Source organism: Podarcis raffonei, chromosome 2 (assembly GCF_027172205.1).
Source record: "Podarcis raffonei isolate rPodRaf1 chromosome 2, rPodRaf1.pri, whole genome shotgun sequence".
Classification (NCBI taxonomy): Eukaryota; Metazoa; Chordata; class Lepidosauria; order Squamata; family Lacertidae; genus Podarcis; species Podarcis raffonei.
In genome coordinates this window covers 51,280,392-51,288,668 of record NC_070603.1, presented here as the reverse complement: position 1 = coordinate 51,288,668, position 8,277 = coordinate 51,280,392, and the positions used below count along the sequence as shown (strand labels likewise).

General features: G+C 44.7%; 1 long non-coding RNA gene across 1 annotated transcript; it reads left to right on the top strand.

Annotated features, from left to right (window-relative positions):
• Positions 1–378: 378 nt before the first annotated feature.
• On the top strand, positions 379–6,872 carry LOC128407774 (uncharacterized). The gene is made up of 2 exons (XR_008328890.1): positions 379–4,850; positions 4,985–6,872. It is a non-coding gene; the product is annotated as an uncharacterized LOC128407774 (long non-coding RNA).
• Positions 6,873–8,277: the final 1,405 nt, after the last annotated feature.

Sequence of the window (8,277 nt, the reverse complement as noted above, 5' to 3'; positions counted from 1 at the left end):
GTGGCACATATTGAATGCACAGCTGTCAAAAAAATGGTCACCTGTAATTTCAGAGAAGGTCAATGCATCAGCATATACAGGAGTGTGTATTCCAGTGTGAAATTCAGGCATTCAGAGAGCTCATAGGACCCCTGATGAAAGGTGTTTTGCTTGCATGTTGTACAGCAGTGTCTTCCAGCGTCTGGCAAATGCTGCAGAAACCAGTTGTGTAATGTTTGGGAGTTGCTGTTTTCTTCTCCTACTGAGTAGAAACCTGGACTATCAACTATCTATCTATATCTATCTATCTATCATCTATCTATCTATCTATCTATCTATCTATCTATCTATCTATCATCTATCTATCTATCTATCTATCTATCTATCTATCTGTCTGTCTATTTTTGCCTGTTTTGAGATGATTGGAAGCATGAAGATGATTGGAAGCATGAGTGCCTTGCTTCTCGAAGGGTGATTAGGGCCCTGCTCTCCCTCTCTCTGCTGGAGTTAGCGACAGAACCTTCCTTTCTCTATCACACAGCACACACCTCTCCCTGTACTGTGTCTGCCTGGTGAAGGAGGAGGAGAAGGTGGTGGGGATAATTTCTGAGGGCTTTGCTTAGAGCTGAGGGGAAGGAGAGGCTGCCAAGAAGCCGGATGGAGCTGCAGCCCCTGGAGCTGCCATCTGCTTCTTGTCAGGTTGTTGTGAAGTGCTTGTTCCTGGCTGCCTGGTGACAGAGGCTGCTGGACTGCAGCAGAAGGATGTGGTTATGACAGATGCTCTGTTTACCATACTTTGTGCCTAGTCAGGATCACACAGGATGTTTGCTTTTTCCTGGGAAAGTCACCGTTTGGTGTCTTGCTCACCTCCTTCCCCAGCATGTGCTTTCCAAATGGTCATCTCTGTTGGGAGGTATGGAGACCGCACTCCATCTGTCGTCCTTCGCTCATGGGAGAAGACTCCCCTCGGTGGAAATCCCTGTGCTTCCTCGAGGTGTAATGCAGCTGGGGACCCATTTTCCCCTTTACAACAGGGGTGGGCAGTCTGTGGCGCTCCAGATGTTGTCTGACTCCAACTCCAGGCTGGATGGCCAATAATCAGATACTAGAGTTGGAGTCCAACAACATTGTGGGGAGGGGGCGGCACAGGTTCCCCATCCCTGCTCTATAGTAAGGCACATTACTGCTTCTCTAGTGATGCATAAAGGTTCTTCCAATGTCCATTAATTCCTTGCCACTTGAGTCCTTCTCAGATTGCATCAGCAGCAGGTGGCTTAGTGGTGTGAGTGGCCATTGCTTACCTGGCTGTCCAGTGTGGAGGTTGCTGCTGGTAGCCAAGAGGCAGTGGGGAGGTCAGCACAGTGCAAGCACAGTGGCAGAACCATTCTGACACTCCTGATGCTTCATCCACACCAACCTCTTTTCTGCCTCTCCACTCCCCCTAAACCCTTTGGTTACCAGCAGTGACCTCCATGTTGGGAAACCGTAAGCAATGCCACTCCACTCCACCAGCTGCTACTGATGCTGCTGGATTGCATGTGGTTCACTTCCATGAAGGGGATGTTGGGGAAGGTGTTGCAGTGGTTGACAAAGCCTTAGCAGTGATCCAGATCCTTCCCGTGGAGTCTCCTGCTTCCTGCTGGCACTTCAGCCAGATGGTTCGCTGCAGGAGAATGCCAGAGCTTTCCCATAGATAAAATTGCAAAGGCTTTCAACACTGTCTCCGCTAAGTCTTAGCTCATCCTGTAGTCAGTCGGAAATCAGAATGAGCAGGTTAATTTTAGAATTTAATAATTTTACCAAGGTTATCTCACATCTGATCTCCTGTTATTCCATTCTTGGGCAAAGCGGATCATAGTCCCCTAAGGATCCTACCACAAACAAGAATGAAAGACAGAATTATCTCTTTTGGATCAAAGGCTGATTACAGAGAATGATTTATCTTATGAGAAAAAGTGAAGCTAAGTATAATGGAACTGTAATGAAATTGGAATGAATAAATACGTAATGTTTTTAAAGTGACAGATATATCTTAATGTAACGAATGAGTGATCATTCAAGGTATCTCAGGAGTTAGCAAACAGGAGTTTGGAAGTCAGTTTGCTTAACAAAACAGATGTTCCCTATTTAAATGAAAAGACTGAAGCAATATTTTGACTATGTCCAAGTTATGACAGAATAGAATTACTGGGTCTAGTAGACAGTGAACTCTTCATTTGGTTACCCTTTTATGGGACAAACCACACATTTAAACTGCAGAATTTGCCTCAAACAAGACCAATTTGGCCTCAGTTCTTTGACCCACCTCACAGCTGGGCACAAGACCCTCACAAATTTTCCCCAAAGGTGGAAAGGTCTTAATATCAGCTTGGTGTCACTAGCTCCTAACTGCACCCTGGATTTTATCAGTTCCCAGACTTGCGTCTGGTCCTTGAATGGCCAGAGGTCAAGCATAGCTTCTAAATGCAACATGACCAATACATCATTGGAGCATCTATGAAAGCTTACATAAACCAGATTTTTGTTCTTATGGTAACTTACTCATTTCTAAGAAGACAGCTATCCAGCTGGTTATCTCACATCTGACTTCCTTTCCCACTGTAGGGCAAAGCCAAGCATAGCTAAGGATCCCCAAGGTGGCTGAAATGTCAGCCTGACACTGTACCATAAATTATCTAGCTTGTTAGCATCAGTGTCAAACTATACCTACCAAATGCAAGCATAATTCATGCCAGCTGTGAATGCATTGTGTAGAAAATGCACTGCATTATCCTCGGCTAAAAATATAGCATTTTAGTAACTCCAATAAAGGTAGATCCTTGCAACGAAAGCTCCATCCTAAGAGAAAGCAAGTGGATTGTCCGTTACCACTGGAAGACAAATGCATGTGCACAAAAAGCCGATTGTGCAAAAATCACTGTAATTGCCTTGGCAGAATCTCCACTGAGCTCAGTTTTCATGCCCGAAACATTCACAGTGCCAACAGTAATCTGCTTTTGTTCTGAGCAGCAATAGCTCCTGGCCAAATGTCCCATTATTGTCTTGGGTGATAGTTCCTTGGTAGGCCCGTAATACAGCAATGGATTTAGGAAAGGCCTTCCAGCACTCCTCCCAGCCTAGTAGGTTGAGTTCCATGCAGACATTTTATTCATTACATTTTTTAAAATCCTGTTTTTCCTTCAAAGAGCTCAGGATAACAATTACAGTTACCCCTTTTAACCCTCACAACAACCCTCAGAGATGGGTGAGGCTAAGAGAAAGCAAAAGGGCCAAGTTCACCTCATAAGATCTTTCCGGCTGGTAGATGATTTTAAACTGGGGTGCCTTGATCAGTTTGCAACGTGCTAGCCCCAACACCAGCTCTCTAAAAAAAATTACCTTGAGATGAACTTCTTGGTAAACATACCTGAATTGTGTGTGAGCACATAGATAGAGATGGCCTTGATGCACTGAGGATTTCCCAACTGGTTCTACGTCATCTAGATCCCTATAAGATGTCCTGCAGCATGGGTGCTGGAATACCAGAACCCCTGCCTATTTGCCAACTGGGGCTGATAAGAGCCCTACACCATCTAAAGGGCCAAAGGTTCCCCACCACCATCTGACAGGACGTCCAGGTTCCACCATCTCTCTGCAGCCTTGCTTCAAGTAAGGGCTTATCCACACTTACCTTTTGACCCACTCTTTCCAGGCATGGTCCACACTTTAAAGCACTGTATCTGAGTGCTTTTTTCTGCTTTTTTCTTTTTTCGCCCCAGAGCTTTCCCCATGAAAACCTGCTCTCTGAAGCTGATTCAGAGCAAACGACAATCTGTGGGAAAACCAAATTGTCATTTAAAGAGCAGGTTTTTACAGGTCATAGTTCTAGGACAAAAAAGAAAAGAAAAGAATGCTTAGACACTAAAGTGTCCCGGGAAAACTGGGACATCCCATTTTTTATCACGAGAGAACAGTGGTCATTTTGGTTGTCATGATTTCGCGTGATTTCACAGTGTGATTTCTCCCCCTGAAAAAGTGCTTTTGGAGAGACTGCGATCTCGCCCCCAAAATGTGTGTTTTTGGGTGCTGTACCTGAAAAAAAACACTTTTGGGGGATGAAACTGCCATGCAAAGTCATGCGGTATCACAGCAGCCAAAGTGGCCTTTGTGCTCTTGCGATTAAAAAATGAGAAGATGGTGTCTGAGAAGGTGGCATCCCGGATTTTGACTTTAAGTTGTTGGAGGGCATGTTAAGTGTGGATAAGTCCTGACACAAGGCCCATAAAATCTCCTTGTATCAGCTTTGACTCCAAGAGAGAGTTTGATCAGACCTAGGCTAACACCCTGCATGAACTGAAAGAACACCCTAGAATATGCCCCCAGAATCCTTTGGGTGCTCTAACAGATTCTCAGGGTCCCTCAGAAGGGGACTTGATATGGGAAAGGTTGCTTGGTGGTAGAGAAAGGTGGCAAACCAACAGCCTACCCAAATCCTGTTGTTCTTCTTCTCTGCGCCTTTCTTCCTTCCCTCATGATAGCTCTTGTGAGAGGAGGTTGCCTGGATGAAAACAAGAAGACCTTCGATGTCTCCCAGCCCAAGGTGCAGTGCTGCATCTCTGGTCAGTTGTGAGTCTGAGATGAAGCACTGTAGCTCGGGAAGGGAGGAACGATGCAACGGAAGGGAAACTTACCTCTCCTCGGTTGAGCTGCGTGGAGCCAGAGAAGCCCTGGCAGGTATTACTACTGAATTGATCCAGGGGACAGAAGAATTCAACTGGACTGTGGCTGCAAGGGCTGAAGGCTAAGCGTGAAGAGCACTCTGGAGACAACAACTGCTTATAAGAAATATTATAAGCAGAGGCGGGGGGCTCTTTGTTGCTGCCCAGAAAGTGGTGGTCTGCAGAATACCATCCCTTTGGGGAGCATTTGTGTCGTAGTGCGCACCTTATATGTTCATATCTGCATACAGAGAATATGCTTTTTATAACAAATCCCCACCGCTGCTGCTGCTGCCTTTTACCAAGAGGTGTGTGGTGTGTTTTTTCTTGGAGTGCTCATGCTTTGGAAAACAGAATGCAACTCCAGCCCAGCGCTTCCTCAGAGGCACCACCAAGTGGCAATACTGAGCATTGAGCCTAAGCAAAAAAGCTCTTCCATTCGAGGCCTGTCGAGCAGCACCACATAAGAAAAGCTCAACCTGCAGCAGGATGTGAAGGAACAGACTGAAGGCTATCCTTGCTGTCAGCCCAACCCACACTGTGTCCTCGGGGTCCAGTTTTCCCAGGAATCCCTTAGATGATAAGAGGGGGATTCCTGGAAATACTGTTCTTGGGGTCACAGCTCAGCAGCTGGAGATACCGTCTTCCATTTTTCTCACCCCAGAGAAGCCATTTGAGAGCACATGGAAATGGAGACGACTTCAAGGAATGGGCTGCAGTCATTCAGCTCCCAAAACGCCAGCAGGCCGGAGTTACTCCTGTTATGTGACCTCATGTCAGGTGGTTCCAAATCACATCAGGCTTCCAGGAGTGAAGAAAAGCAACCACGCAGCAAAGAGAAAAAGATTTGTTCACTAGGCAGTGTTCACTGTTTGCTTGGTTAGGGGCTAACTGGAAAATGGGGAGGAATCATGGCCTTTGTGTCGCAGATCAGCAAGATCCAAAACTTGGGAACATGTACCTTCTGCCATTCTGGCAGAATAAGCTAATAGAATATGTGGAGCTAGCAATGTTGACTGCAAAGATAAGAAATCAAGATGAGTCGGATATAAAAGAAGAGCAGGAATACTTTGGCAAATATTAAAAAATATATAATAATCAGATGAGCTTCCAAGTGGAGTTAGATATATGAGCAGTAGTTAAAATAAGTAGACGAGGGGTAATAATTAAGGAGATACAGCTTAACAAGGACTAAATAGGACCCCACGGAGGAATGTGTGTGGAAGTCAAGGAGTGTAAGATAAATGATGGCAATTGTATAACTGATGTATTAAGATATGTAAAATGCATAAATAAAAATTTTTAAAAAGGAAACCTGTCCCTTCACAACACTGATCCTTGGAGGGGCTTCCTGTATTGCGCCATCTAGGAAAGGGTATTTGGGCTTCTATCCCACTCAGCTCTGCACTGGTTGGGGTGTAAAGAAATAACATCATTGCTCCTTAGATGTGCTGAACGAAAGTGTTGTCCCATCATGATCCTCCACATACTCTGCCTTCCTAAAACCAGGCAAGTGAAAAGTTTCTGCTGCCCTGATGGATTGCAAAACATTTTGTGAATTAAAAGTTCCTTCTGGATGAGCTTGGTACAGTAGTGCTCTGCCCTGAGCAATAATGCTCTCGCTCCAGATCCTACCCAGGAAATGCCACCACATAACAACTGTAAACACGACATGGTTTAATCCCTGAGTGGTACCCCTTCTGTGCTAGCTGAGCACTGCTACATGTATACAGTGGGGATTTGATTGAGGTTGCATTGAAAGGCAAGCATGCCTAATTCTAATTCACACTTTCTGAAATAATATGCAAACTGAAACACAGCCATCCGCAGAAATTAGCACTTTCCCAAAATTTGCAATGCAGTTCTCCAGCCAAGTAATGTGTACAAAACATGCTGTGGTGAAGTGTGCCTAAAATTCCTGTAACAGTGAAAATAACACAAAAACATGTTTTATATTAGGGGAAATTGCTTTACCAAAATACGTATATTAGGCAAGCTTTCATATCAACGTGTGAATATTCGGAGCAATTTGCACTAAAGTGCTGGATTTTCACAAAAACTCTTTAAAATATCAAAACCTGATGCAGAAATATGTAGAACTGAGTTTAAGACTGGAAAAATGAGAAATTGAGATAAACTGAACATGACCGATTCAACCATCCCTCTGTCAATAAATCTCTGCACTTGTGCAGTTTCTGTGAGCTTTTTGTGTTTGTTTTATGTGGAGTCAGGCACCCTCACTTCAGAACAGCGGCAAAATGAACAGGCTGCAAATAGAAACCTGAGCTGACTGAGGTCAAGGGAGACTAATATAGCAACGCGCACATGACACAGCAGATTGAGTCTTTTGTTTTAAAAGGCACTTTGTGGGCCACTGCAAAAGCCAAGATAGACAATACCAGCCTCTCTCTCTCCCTGCTGAGTAGGCAGCCCCTTGATCCCAATGGCAGACTCATCACTGGCCTAGATTAGGCCTGGCCAGAGTTAGGGGAAAGAGCACACATTCCTCATTTGAAGCAGGAAGTGCTTCCCTTCATACTACGGGCAATTGTGCATCTCGGTCGGACGGTGGTTAATCCTCATTCACTTCGCTAACATTCAAACACTTTTACAAACTATGCAGAGTTAAGTTAGTGAGCTTATATGATCAATTCACAGAACATCAGAGAGTTGCAAGCATCGGAAAACCAAAAGCAAAACTCACTGTGTCTTTTGGAGGAGATGGAGGGACACATTATGAAGGATTCCTGGCCTACATGCATAGTTTGTATTCACACAGGGTCTATTCACAAGTTCCATCAAACACACATCAGGCTGGGGAAGTGGGTGCAATATTGACCCTCTTCCGCACATTCCTTGGGCATGGCATGTTTTGTGAACAGAGAGAACTACAGATGCCAACTATATGTGCAATGCTAAACCCATCTGGCAAATAGAAGAGAAGCCCTGGAGGCTGCAAATTACTCACTGAGGCCCTCCAGATTTCTTTAATAAAAACTTCAGATGGTACAGTAAATCAGAAGGGGCTAAGGTCCTAAGCTACGTGACCTTCATTTCCCATAGCCTTCAGCTGAAGACAAATCTGGTGGTAGAGAAGAATGAGCATCTTGAATATCTAAAAATCAGAGTGTCCTGTCTACCTCACTACTCAATGAAGCAGGCAGGTTCACGTGACCCAACTATAAAACAGACCTTGCCAATTTGAGTGGGGAAAGTTGAATAGATTTCAATACAAAACCCCCGGGGGAAATCATCAATCTATAGAGCAGCACCACACTACTTGGGGATCACAGCACATTCAGCTGTTTCCTCAGTTATAAGGCATACTATAGGGATTGTTTTAAAATCATCCCTGCAGAAGAGGTTTTAAATGGAAAACCAGTGGCACTCCGTGGCTTCAGAGGGGATTGCAGGAATCTTTGAAATCCTGGCACCACCGGTTGTTATAAAATGATGCCATTAAAACAGTATACACCAGCTGTGCTATCCCCACAGAACAGAAGGGGGCAGGGGTTGCCTTGCTATAGAAAGATTGTCAATGCTTGCAGAATTTGCTAGAAACGGAGTGTCTATTCTAGCAATGGAAAAGTGCACAGAGTCT